The following is a 12,837-nucleotide window of genomic DNA, read 5'->3' on the forward strand; positions in this document are numbered from 1 at the left end:
GGCACACTCTTAAATACTTTTCTCTATATATTTCTTCTAAATTGAATTTTTCCAACTAAACAACAAAAACCTAGACATTTAAAAACTGGGAACATTAAATACTAACCTAGGGTAATTATGGGAAAAAAACTATTCTCTTTGTGTTTCTTAATCTTTGTGCAAAATCCAATTTTGGCATCTAAACTAGGACGGAGGGAGTATATTTTTTTACCGATTAGAGAAAATAGATTAAAAAGCACACAAACCGTGTGCACGTTCAAGTAGATAAGTACTTTGGTATTCCAGTCATGGACACTTTTTTTTTTTTTTTTTTTTTTTTTTTTTTTTTTTTTTTTTTTTTTTTTTTTTTTTTTAAGAAAAAGAGTAAGAGAGCTCGTCAAGGCTAACTACTCTGGTTTACATCCAGAGGATCACATGAGCCAAGTCTAGCTTCAGGGTGATCCATCAAAATATGAGTACGAATATTACAGTTATCCTTAAGAGTAGTGTTTGGTGGAGACTGTAATAAGGTCCAAAGAGACTGGAGGTTAGGACCTTTCCAGTTAAAGTTTTGCAATAAGATAGAATGACTAGCTATTCTAGATAAGTTGGCTGCAGTGGTGTTTTGTTGAGGCGTCAGCGTGATGAGCCTGCCCAACACAAAATCGATGGGTTCTATGCTTCTGTCGGTGTTTTGAATGTAATCTCCTTGAAACCTTTCCTGGACTTGTAGCTGGTGGAGAGACTGAATGGTTTGCAGATTTCCTTCTTCTTCTACTGCATAATCAATGTATTGCTGGTGCATTTCCTTCCCCCAATTCAGTGCAAGTTGAGCTCCTCTGCTTGCTCTGATTTTTCTACTGAATCCAATTATAATGTCTTTGATGTTTCTTGCTCCAATGCATTGACCTGTAGAAGACATTTCCAAAAACACAAAGTTAGTATAAGATGGTAGATCACTATTAGCCTTTATATTGTTTACTTCAAGAATGTGTATCCTAATAGTGATGCCAAAATATCCCCCATGATTTCTGTCCAGACTGATGGAGCTTGTACGATGAGCATTTGAATTCTGTTGATAGTAAGGATTGTTTAAGATATGGACTGGGTTGTGATGCACTCTATAATAGTTCCATAGATATTGAGTGATCTTCAGGGAAGTATCAACAGTAGAAGGATTTATATTTCTGAAAATATGATCACATCTAGCTTTCCAGATGAACCAGCAAATGGTAACACAGGTTGCATTCCAGCTAGCTGTTGGATTATTCTGAGTAAACCAGTTGTTGAACCAATCATAGAAAGACCTGAAGGTGGAAAAGAGTTGGTGATTCTCCCCAAAAAGTTTAGCCCAAACATCAGAAGCAGCTGGACAGGCTAGAAGAACATGAGTGATATCTTCAAAGGAATTCTTGCATATGGAGCAAATTGGATCAATATAGTGCAGGATACTAGCGGTCTTGGCATTGGTAGGGAGAATGCCATGAGCACATTTCCATATGAAAACATGGATAGATGGAGATGTGTCTAGACTCCAAATTTTCATTCAAGGAGCTATGATAATATCATTGGCATACTTGTCAGTGATCTGTTTGTCATACATGGATTTGACAGAGAATTTTCCTGTATTTGTCAGCTTCCAGGTTATAGTATCTTCCGCATTTGGGTTGTGATGAGTGTGGGTAATGAGGTTTTGAATATCTTGGGAAAACCAAAGGGATAAGACAGTAGTATCCCATTCTCCATGAGCATTGAAGAGTTGGTTAACAGTTTTGAGATTAGGTGGGCAGTGGGGAGGTTTTTGGATGATGTCTGAGGAACCTTCAATCCATATGTCATCCCAGATACTAATTTTTGTCCCATCTCCAATCTTCCAAATGTCATATTGTTGGATGCAAGAGATTCCCTCTAGAATTCCTTTCCACATCCAAGAATCAGTGCTCTTTGGTTTGGTGTCCATTCTGATAACTTCTTGATTAGGGTAATGAGAAGCTTTCATTGTAGTGCTCCAGAGGGAATTTGGCTCTTCAACTAATCTCCAGGCAATTTTGGAGATCATTGCTAAATTGAAGAATTCCATATTTTTGAATCCCAAACCACCTAGATCTTTTGGTTTGTTAACAACATCCCAAGCAATATAGAATAATCCTTTAGATTTGTCTTGCTCCTTGTTCCAGAAGAAATCCCTTTGAATAACATTTAGTTCTTTGCAGGTACCTTTGGGGATCTTGAAGCAATCCATTTGGTAAATACTTGAAGTAGAAGTAATAGTTTGGATGAGAGTGACTTTTCCAGCTGTAGAAAGGTTGGTTTTCCAACCAACAAATCTTTGCTTTAGTTTATCCACACAAGGTTTGAAGGCTTGTATTTTGCTTCTGTTGGTGAAGAGGTGTGAGCCTAAGTATTTACCAGTGCTTCTAATCCTTTGAACATGCATAGCTTCACTTATTTCATCAGTAATGTTTGGAGAAGTGTTTTTACTGAAGAAAATTCCAGATTTGGCAAAGTTGATCAGTTGACCAGAAGATTTCCCAAAGTCTTGGAAGATCTTGATGAGGTTGTTTCATTCTGTCATGTTGGCTTTGCAGAATATCATGCAGTCATCAGCAAATAAGAGATGGTTGATAGTAGGAGCATCATTACATATTTTGGTTCCATGAATGAGCCCTTGAGTTTCAGATGATATCAGATATCTTGATAAGGCCTCCACACATAATAGGAATAAATATGGGGATAAGGGATCTCCTTGTCTGATCCCTCTAGTTGGTTTGAAGAATTTACCAGGAGATCCATTTATTAAGACAACAAGGTTGGTGGTGGAAATGCATTGATGTATAAGGTTGCACCATTGCTTGCTGAAACCCATCTGTATCATAACTTTGATAAGGAATTCCCAGTTGACCCTGTCAAAGGCTTTGGCCATATCAATATTAATTCCCATGGTGCCATTAGCTCATTTTTTCCCTTTTCTGGTATTCATATGGTGTATAATCTCATGGCCAATGGCAATGTTGTCAGATATTTGTCTGCCATGGATGAAGGCAGACTGAAAGGGAGAAATAAGTTTTGGAAGAAGAGGTTTGAGTTTTTGGGAAAGAAGTTTGGATATGATTTTGTAGGTGGTATTGCGTAAAGAAATAGGCCTGAATTGGGGTGGGGTTGTTGGCTTTTCAATTTTAGGTATGATAGAAATGAAAGTGGAGTTCATCTCTTTAAGAATGAAGCCAGAAGTGAATTTTTTTTGAACCATGCTGATGATATCTTCACCAACTACCTCCCATTTGGCTTGGAAGAAATTTGGTGGGAAGCCATTAGGACCTGGGGCTTTGTCACCTGCCATGCTGAAGAGTATGTTTTTGATTTCCAAGGCATCTGGAGTTTTGAGAAGATTGATGTTCTCATTGTTGGTGATGGTAGTGGGTATAAGATCTATGAGGGATTGATTGATGATGATGGGTTCAGCTGTAGCCATATTTGAGAAATGGTTAGTGAAGCAAAGATAAATTTCATTGCTGTTGTGTAGCCAGTTGCCCTCTTCATTCTGAATGGAGACAATTTTGTTTCTCTTGTATCTTCTCTTGGCAGAAATATGAAAGAAGCTTGTGTTTTTGTCTCCAAGTTTGATGAGATGATCTCTGCTTTTAGTCTTCCAGAACTCTTCTTGAATATCTTGCCAATGTTCCAATTTTTTTCTTGGCTTCTCTAATAGCTTGACCTCTAGTGCTGTTAAAAGTGTTCTTAGTAACCCATTCCAAGTGTTTAATACTGTCTTCTAAATTTGTCTTGATATTGCCATATATTTCTTTGTTCCATTTGTTTAATTTGATCTTAAGATCTCTTAGCTTTCTATCTATCTTGATAGCAAGGATCCTTTGTGTTCAATCTTCCAACATTCAACTATAATCTCTTTGCAATCTTTATGATCCAGCCAGGGTCCAAAGAATTTGAATGGTATATGACATTGTTTTCAGGATGGATTGGTATTGAGAAGGATTGTGTTATGATCAGAGCCAATGACTGGAAGGTTTGAAATGGCAGAGTTAGGGTGTATTTCAAGCCAACTTTCAGTATCTAGGCCTCTGTCTAGTCTCTGTTATGTTAACTGAGTACCAACTCTTCTGTTAGTCCATGTGAATGGACATTCAGTGTAGCCCAAATCAGTCAGTTTAGCTGCTTCCAATTTCTCAATAAAGATGTTAGCTTCATTATAATGAATAGGATGATTGTTGTATTTTTCATGATCATGTAATACAAAATTCATATCACCCATTATCAACCAAGGAAGAGTGTTATTGGTATGAGTATTTTCTATCATTTTCCAGGAATGCAATTTATCTAGGGTAATGTAGGGGCTACCATAGTAGCCTGTGAAAAGCCAAGGTTCCCCATCAATAGGATAAACATTAGCACTTATATGATAGTTAGAGAAGTCCTTCATAGTGAGGTTGAGGTTTTTTTTCCAGGCTAAGACTAAACCACCAACAGTTTTAGATTTACCCCTAGGTTCTACAAACCAAAAATTTGTGACTCCTATATTGCTAAGGATAGCTTTTATATTTCTTGTTTGTTGTTTGGTTTCAGATAAAAAGAATATGTCAGGATTATACTTATTTAGTATATGATCTAGTTGCCTACTAGTGTTTGGTTGTCCTAGTCCTTGACAGTTCCAGGCCAAAATAGAGTAAAATTGCCAGAAATATGAGACAATAGGATATGCAAAGATTATAATGATGTACCCTATTCTACTAATTAGTAGAAATGTAAACTCTGACAGAAAGAGCTGGGGATAAAATTAGTTACCTGAGGAGTTATGAAAGGGTTGGCTCCCTCAAGACTGCCAGTAGTCATATCATGCAGAAGATCCTCTTCCATTTGCATTGTTTGATTATGGATTCTCTTGGTAAGTTGATTTTGGTCCCAGTGATGTAAGAGGTTACCAGTTGAACCCTCTGGAATGAAGAGCTTTCTTTTTGGATCCATTAACTGAGGGTGAAAATGTGTATCCACAACCTTGAGTTTGAACTCCTGTTTTCTTCTTTCCCAAAGAAGTTGTTTCTGTTTATTGAAGTCCTCATTGATTTGGTTTTGTATTTCAGTTAAAGATGGAAGTGTTTCAAAGACATTGGGAATGCCATCAGAGGGTTTTGGTACATGATGGTGGTTGTTGAATTTTGGGAAAATGTATTCAGGAGTAGTAGAGTCACCCACGCCAGCAGTATTGGTAGAATGCAATTTCCTAGCAGCAGCCTTAATGTTGATGCCTTTTTTCTTGAAAAGCTTCTCCCTGTTTCTATTACTCTCAATGATTTTTCGATGCTTCTTTTGACAATCCAGAGCTTCAGAATTTGTAGTAGGAATTTTTTCACTGATAGGGTGATGTAGACCAGCTTTAAAGATTATGTTGTCCTCAGGTCCATCAAGTTCTTCATAGCTGTTCATAAGGATTATCTTTCTTTGAGCTAGTCTCATTTTGATGGCAAACTCTTCAGCTGCATCCTTGTCAGAGTAGTGCCTTATCTTGATGGGATTTTGAGGACTATTGGTGTTGGAATTGTTGGGGGCATTTGAGTTTGTAGGGGTGCTAGAAGATGAGGGGTATAAGTTGTTGAGATTTGAAGGATGGTTATGGTGAAAGGTATGTTGAGGTTGTGATTTTTTTTCTTCACAGAGAGGACCAGTGTGATCATGGATTCTGTAAACTTTGCAGAAAGCAATACCATTCAGAGCATAAGCCATCTCAAGCCAGTAGGATGTAGTGGGGTTTTCATAAGCATCAATGCCATACTTGAGAGCTTTGGTTACATCAATAGTTAGCAGAACTTCCAGGTTCTTTTCATCTTCATCTCTGCCATAATGGATTCCAGCTGGTTTGATGATATTTTTGATATCTGGGATGATGTGCTTTGGAATCCTTTTAACCAAATCCCAAATCCACACCTTATAGAAGTTAGCTTCATCAATGAAATCAGATCCAGATGGTGGGAATTCAGTGAGGACTATGAGTTTATCAAAAATTCCTCTGGTACCTCATTTCCTAAAGACTTTATAATCTTCTATGCTGCCAAGTTTGTAGAGTAATAGTTTCTTCTCTTTTTCCAAAGATTGATTTCAGGATTTCTTCTAAGTTCCCAGTTAGAATTGATAAATCTTGAGATTGTTCAAGTTTCATGGGATATCTTGCTGCATTATCTTCCAATGAAGACCCATTTCCAGTCTTCGTTCTTTTTTGGTAGAGTGTTCTCAGCATTAATGAAAACTTTTGGGAAAAGGTCTCCAGGGATATTTGGAGAAGAGTTCATTTGATCAACAAGGTAAGCAACTGGATCAGATGATTTAGTTCCTGAGGAAGAGGCCATGAAAAGGTTTCTAGTAGTGTTTTTGGTATTGAGAGTTATGATGATGGTTTGAGTAGTTCTGGTTATCAACACTTTAATTTGAATTTTGTGATGTGGGTATTTAGTTCTCTGAAAGTATTCTTTGTTGTTTTGTTGAAGGTGATAAGTATGATGCTCTATAATCCAAATGTAATCAGAGGTGAATTACAAGTCCCATGTGCATTCCAGTTGATCATAGTAACTATGCTGTATGGCTTTGCTGACTGAGTTGGTGATGTTGACTACTGGAAGTCTTAACGAGAGAGACCTGTCATAGAGCCAAATGCTAAAAAAATACAAGATATGATTATGATAAAATTTGGTTAATCCGTGAGATCTTTTAGAGGGATAATTTCCAGTGTTTTTAATAGTAGTACTAGTATGGTGTATAATATATTGATGACAACTAACATGAAAGGTGATTTCTCCTGTATCTAAGTTAGAATGCAGAGTAAGTAGTTTAGCAATATTAGATAGATTTATGTAAAGGATAATGAGTTTAGCCAAACCGTGCCTAGAGTGAGCCCATTGCCCATTGGTCTTGGCGGTGGTCTCGTGCTTTGATAAAGATTGCTTATACATCCACTCAGTTGTGGTGCTTGAACGAGTCAGACAGTTGGGGAGCTGAGTCGTATTCGTGTGATCTTCACATGCGAAGGAAGAATCAGTTATTGGCGCTGAATGAGTTGAACTGCCAAGTGTACTGCTGTTTATTCTCATTGCTCCATCTGTCCAAATTTTGTGATTTAGATTAGTGAACCTAGAGAAATAGCGGTTGCTTTGCATAGGCTCTATGTAATTATGCCTATGTTGCTGGAGAAATGAAACGAAAGTGATAAGATTTTGAGTATTGTAGACTGAAGTTTTTTCTCTTTGGAAACCTTCGCCACTTAATGTTGAGACGACCCAACACCAAACGATGAGATCCACTATAAGAGTCTCTGTTGGAACTGAAAAATGTTTCAATTTCTTATTCTTTTCTTCCTCTTTTTCTTTGTTTTCCTTGAGAGAAAATATTTTACTCCAATCGCCATGGATGATGCTAATGCAAACATAGATCGAAAGTGTTAGAGCATAGCTCGGTCGACCTCGCATGTGTTGCTATATCAAGCATGTTTGTAAATGTTAGTGATCAAAACTATGAGTCTTGATTTCTAGTCTACATAGCTAAGTCTCGGACTAGGATAGAAAAGTGTAGTTGAGCTCAAGGACTTCATGGAGATTCATTATACAACGACGAAGATCTACTCAAGGAACCGTGGAACTTCATCAACAAAAAGGTATGTGGAGACTTGAACTTATCTATCACTCAAAAGTCTATCTATTTTATCTCCTATTTATTATGAGACAAAAGTCGTATGCTATATAAACTGGATCATACACATTTGATATTTCGAGCCAAGTATATCTCGCCTATCTATATCTCGAAATCATGTGTTGGTAAAGCTTTTCGCTTTGATCAGTTTTATCTTCACCTAGTGACGAAAGTCATAATGTTTCAATCACTTTGAAAATCGCTTTGACGAGAAATAGTGTAACAACTATATAACGTCCTCTAAGAATGTTTCAATGGTTGGAATGAGAGTTTAAGTCAATATAACCAATGATGGATATAAGCATTGTGTGGTAACACATATGTGAATAAGTCCTATTCTTTAATCCGAAGTTTGCGAACTTTGTTGATTGAGAGAAACTGGAGGAATTGGCTTTGCCAAGTCCGCGAACTCAATCCGCGAACTGACGGAAGTTCTCTTACCGAGAATTTATGCTGGGATTTTCAAAAACTCGTTTGCGCGTTTAGTCCGCGAACCTAGTCCGCGAACTGGCGGAAGTCTCTTTGCCGAGATTTTCTGTTGAGTTTGGAAAACTCTGCCGGTTGCCTTAAGTCCGCGAACTTGTTTGCGAACTTGAGTGGGTTATGATCTAAAGATGTGCTATGAACATGAAACTTAAATTACTAAGGAATGCAGTATGCAAACCGTGACTAAAGTTCATGAGCCGATTCAAATCGAATCAAATCATCTTTGTTTCAATTGTGTCTTGTGTAGTTACGTAAGATCTCATAGCAATTGAACAACTCTATAACTAGTTCATTTGAGTTAATATGAAATTCTCATATGGTTAACCTTTTGGGTTACTATGTTGAACCAACATACACGTACACGTTTGGGCACAATTTTCACAAACCCAGTAAACGTATATCTCAAGTGTGTGTGACAAGCTAAGTTTTCGATCTAACAGTTGAGAAATATTAGCTTGAATCTAAATCAGGTTTCCATATAACGGTGAATATTGATTGCTTTGTACCTAAGGCAAAACCATGATTTGAATACTATATAAAGGAGACATCTAGCATTGGGCAAAACTAATCCCCACACGTCTGTGTGATACTAGTGCGCTCGCTAGAGTCGATTCTCCTCTAACCTTTGGTTTCTTCTCTAAAACCAGGTTAACGACTTAAAGACTTCATTGGGATTGTGAAGCCAGACTGATACTACTTTTATCGTAGTTGTGTGATCTGATCTTGCATCTTCTATCGTACGAGTATAATCTTATTGATTGGCTTGAGATCGCGAGAGTTCTCCGATAGGCAAGATAAAGAAGTTACAAACATCTTCGTCTCACTGTCTGTGATTCCTCGACGTCCTCTTGTTTATACAAGTAAGACTGTTGAGAGGTGATTGATTAATCTAGGATGTTCTTTGGGAATATAAGACCGGATTATCAATTGGTTCCTGTTTACCTTGAGTTCATATCATAAGACGGAACAAAAACCTAGGGTTCTTCTGTGGGAGACAGATTTATCCTTTGATAGACTTTTTTGTGTGATATAGATTTGTTTATTATCAAGTCTGCGATTTTGGGTTGCAGCAACTCTTAGTTTTGGGTGAGATCAACTAAGGGAATCAAGTGCACAGTGTCCTGCTGGGATCAGAGGCGTATGGAGTACAACTGTACCTTGAATTAGTGGGAGACTGATTGGGGTTCAACTATAGTCCAGTCCGAAGTTATCTTGGAGTAGGCTAGTGTCTGTAGTGGCTTAATACAATGTGTATTCAATATGGACTAGGTCCCGGGGTTTTTCTGCATTTGTTGTTTCCTCGTTAACAAAATTCTGGTGTCCGTGTTATTTCTATTTCCGCATTATATTTGTTATATAATTGAAATAATACAGGTTGTGCGTTTGTGATCATCAATTGGAAATCCGACCTTTGGTTGTTGATTGATATTGATTGATCCTTGGACATTGGTCTTTTCTACCTTCCAAGTATTCCTTGTGTTTGATTAGGACTCGCTGATTTCTATTAGCTTGAGTAATATGAAAAACAAGAGAGAGATATTAACTCCTTGAGATACTTTTATCTAGATTGAGTCTGACTGTCTAGTTGATTCTCTAGCAAAGTATTTCGGAGTTAGTCCATACAGATTGCTAAGCGAAATATTGGGTGGTGTTGTTAGACCCCCGATTTTTTAGAAAGGGCAAGAAGAAATTGATTGAGGTTGAAGACGAGCCGCACATCAACTGGTATCCTCGGGAGCATTGTGTTACTCGATTGCCCCATGGAATTGCTTTTCCACAAGGATGTGAGTCTCATGGTAATGAGAGGGATTTTGCATGGTATTTGGATGATCTTCAACATAATTATGAAGTGAAAATAGAAGAGTTTCTGCTGAATGAGGGGACACCAGGGATTGTGCATGAATTGATGATGGATTCTCCAGTAGAGCGTCTTCGTCAGCATTTCAATCAGCCAAAGCCTGTACTTATAAATCAGAATATTAGAAACCCATTTGCTGAATTGGATGCCCAATTTGAGTTTGGGAGCAGCAATGAACATGCAACTGGTGAAGGGAGGCGTAGGACTACTAGAAAAGGTATTGATGTTGAAGGTTGCTATGTTACTGGTATTCCAAAATCTGCCAAACATCCACAGATGGGTTCTAGAGATCACTGGGTTTTGTATGCATTTCATCCCAAATATGGCTCGTTTGAGGTTTATGAGGGTGTAGCTGTTGTGGCTGATCGGTTCTTGGTGTCTGGTGTGAGCCGAGTTGGTTATCAGACCATCACTCTTGAGCCACAGGAGAGAATGATGGTTCGTCAGATGGCTGGCCAATCTTGGCATCATGATGAGCCTATGCGTTTTCCAGTGATGGATTCGTTGTGTCCAGCCACTGGAAGGATCGACTGAGCGATTTTTGCAGGTTTTGAGAATCCAAAAACCAGTGTCTCCATTAGCTACTGAGCCAACCGTATTTCCATTCACCTATCCCGGAGTAGAGCCTGAGATGGATGAAACTGCACCTTCGATGGAGATTTCGACTGGTTCCCCCATTGAAGATGAAGTCAATGATGTTGGTCCTGATGGTGAGAATCAAACTCCAGTACCTGAGAGACGATCTGTTGTATCTAGAGTTCCGATGACACGCAGCCGGTCTCGAAGCGTTAGCCAAGGGACACAGAGCAAGACTCGCCTCTTTCATCAGTAAGAGAAAGTTGGATCTTTTAATTTGACTTATGTTCTTTGAAATACATTGGTTTTGGTTTTATGATGGTGTTTGTTTATTTTAAGGATACTGTTCTCTTCGAATTTCGAACTTCTCTGATTTGTGGTTGTAGCTTTATATGAACAATTTCGGTTTCTGGCTTTGTGTTTAACTTTGGGTGTATGTTTATTGAATGCAACTTGAAAAAGCGGGGGTCTAACAACACCACTAAATATTTCGCTTAGCAATCTGTATGGACTAACTCCGAAATACTTTGCTAGAGAATCAACTAGACAGTCAGACTCAATCTAGATAAAAGTATCTCAAGGAGTTAATATCTCTCTCTTGATTTGATTTTTACTCAAGCTAAAAACAATAGCGAGTCTTTATCAAATACAAGGAATAGATTGGACGGTACCAAAGACCAATGTCCAAGTGTTAATCAATGAAATCAACAACCACAAGGTCGGATCTCTAATCGATTAAACTTTAACGCACAACCTGTATTATTTCAATTATAAAGATAAACAATATAATGTGGAAAATGAAATAACACAGACACCAGAAATTTTGGTAACGAGGAAATCGCAAATGCAGAAAAACCCCGGGACCTAGTCCAGATTGAATACACACTGTATTAAGCCGCTACAGACACTAGCCTACTCCAAGCTAACTTCGGACTGAACTATATTTGAACCCCAATCAGTCTCCCACTAATTCAAGGCACAGTTGTACTCCTACACCTCTGATCCCAGTAGGATACTGCGCACTTGATTCCCTTAGTTGATCTCACCCACAACCAAGAGTTGCTGGAACCCAAAATCGCAGACTTGATAATAAACAAATATATCTCACACATAAAAGTCTAGCAAAGCATAAATTTGTCTCCCACAGAAAAACTCTAGGTTTTTGTTCCGTCTTAAGATATGAAATCAAGGTGAACAAGAACCAATTGATAATCCGGTCTTATATTCCCGAAGAACAGTCTAGATTAATCAATCACCTCTCAACGATCTTTCTTGAATACACAAGCAGATGTTGAGGAATCACAAACAGTGAGACGAAGATGTTTGTGACTCCTTTTATCTTGCATATCGTAGAACTCTCACGATCTCAAGCCAATCAATAGATTGTACTCGTACGATAGAAGATGCAAGATCAGATCACACAACTACGATAAAAGTAGTATCGGTCTGGCTTCACAATCCCAATGAAGTCTTTAAGTCGTTAACCTGGTTTTAGAGAAGAAAACCAAAGGTTAGAGGAGAATCGACTCTAGCGAGCGGACTAGTATCGCACAAACGTGTGGGGATTAATTTTTCCCAATGCTAGATGTCTTCTATATATTGTCTTCAAATCAGGGTTTTTCCTTAGTTACAAAGCAATCAATATTCACCGTTAGATGAAAACCTGATTTAGATTCAAACTAATATTTCTCAACCGTTAGATCGAAAACTTAGCTTGTCACACACACTTGAGATATACGTTTACTGGGTTTGTGAAAACCGTGCCCAAACGTGTTCGTGTATGTTGGTTCAACATAGTAACCCAAAAGGTCAACCATATGAGCATTTCATATTAACCTTGTTCTTCTTCACCATAACTATCTCAATTGACTCAAATGAACTAGTTAGAGAGTGGTTCAATTGCTAAGAGATCTTATGCAACTACACAAGACACAATTGAAACAAAGATGATTCGATTCGATCGTATCGGCTCATGAACTTTAGGAGATAAAAGAGATAGACTTTTGAGTGATAGATAAGTTCAAGTCTCCACATACCTTTTTGTTGATGAAGTTCCACGCTTCCTTGAGTAGATCTTCGTCGTTGTATGATGAATCTCCATGAAGTCCTTGAGCTCAACTACACTTTTCTATCCTAGTCCGAGACTTAACTATGTAGACTAGAAATCAAGACTCATAGTTTTGATCACTAACATTGACAAACATGCTTGATATAGCAACGCATGCGAGGTCGATCGAGCTATGTTCTAA

General features: G+C 38.0%; 1 protein-coding gene across 1 annotated transcript in view; it reads right to left on the bottom strand.

The window, feature by feature from the left end:
• LOC113294572 overlaps positions 1 to 12,837 on the bottom strand; it is a 46,872-nt gene that overhangs the window by 10,677 nt on the left and 23,358 nt on the right. The window lies entirely within an intron of this gene.

The sequence above is a fragment of the Papaver somniferum genome, chromosome 7 (assembly GCF_003573695.1).
Source record: "Papaver somniferum cultivar HN1 chromosome 7, ASM357369v1, whole genome shotgun sequence".
NCBI classification, from domain to species: Eukaryota; Viridiplantae; Streptophyta; class Magnoliopsida; order Ranunculales; family Papaveraceae; genus Papaver; species Papaver somniferum.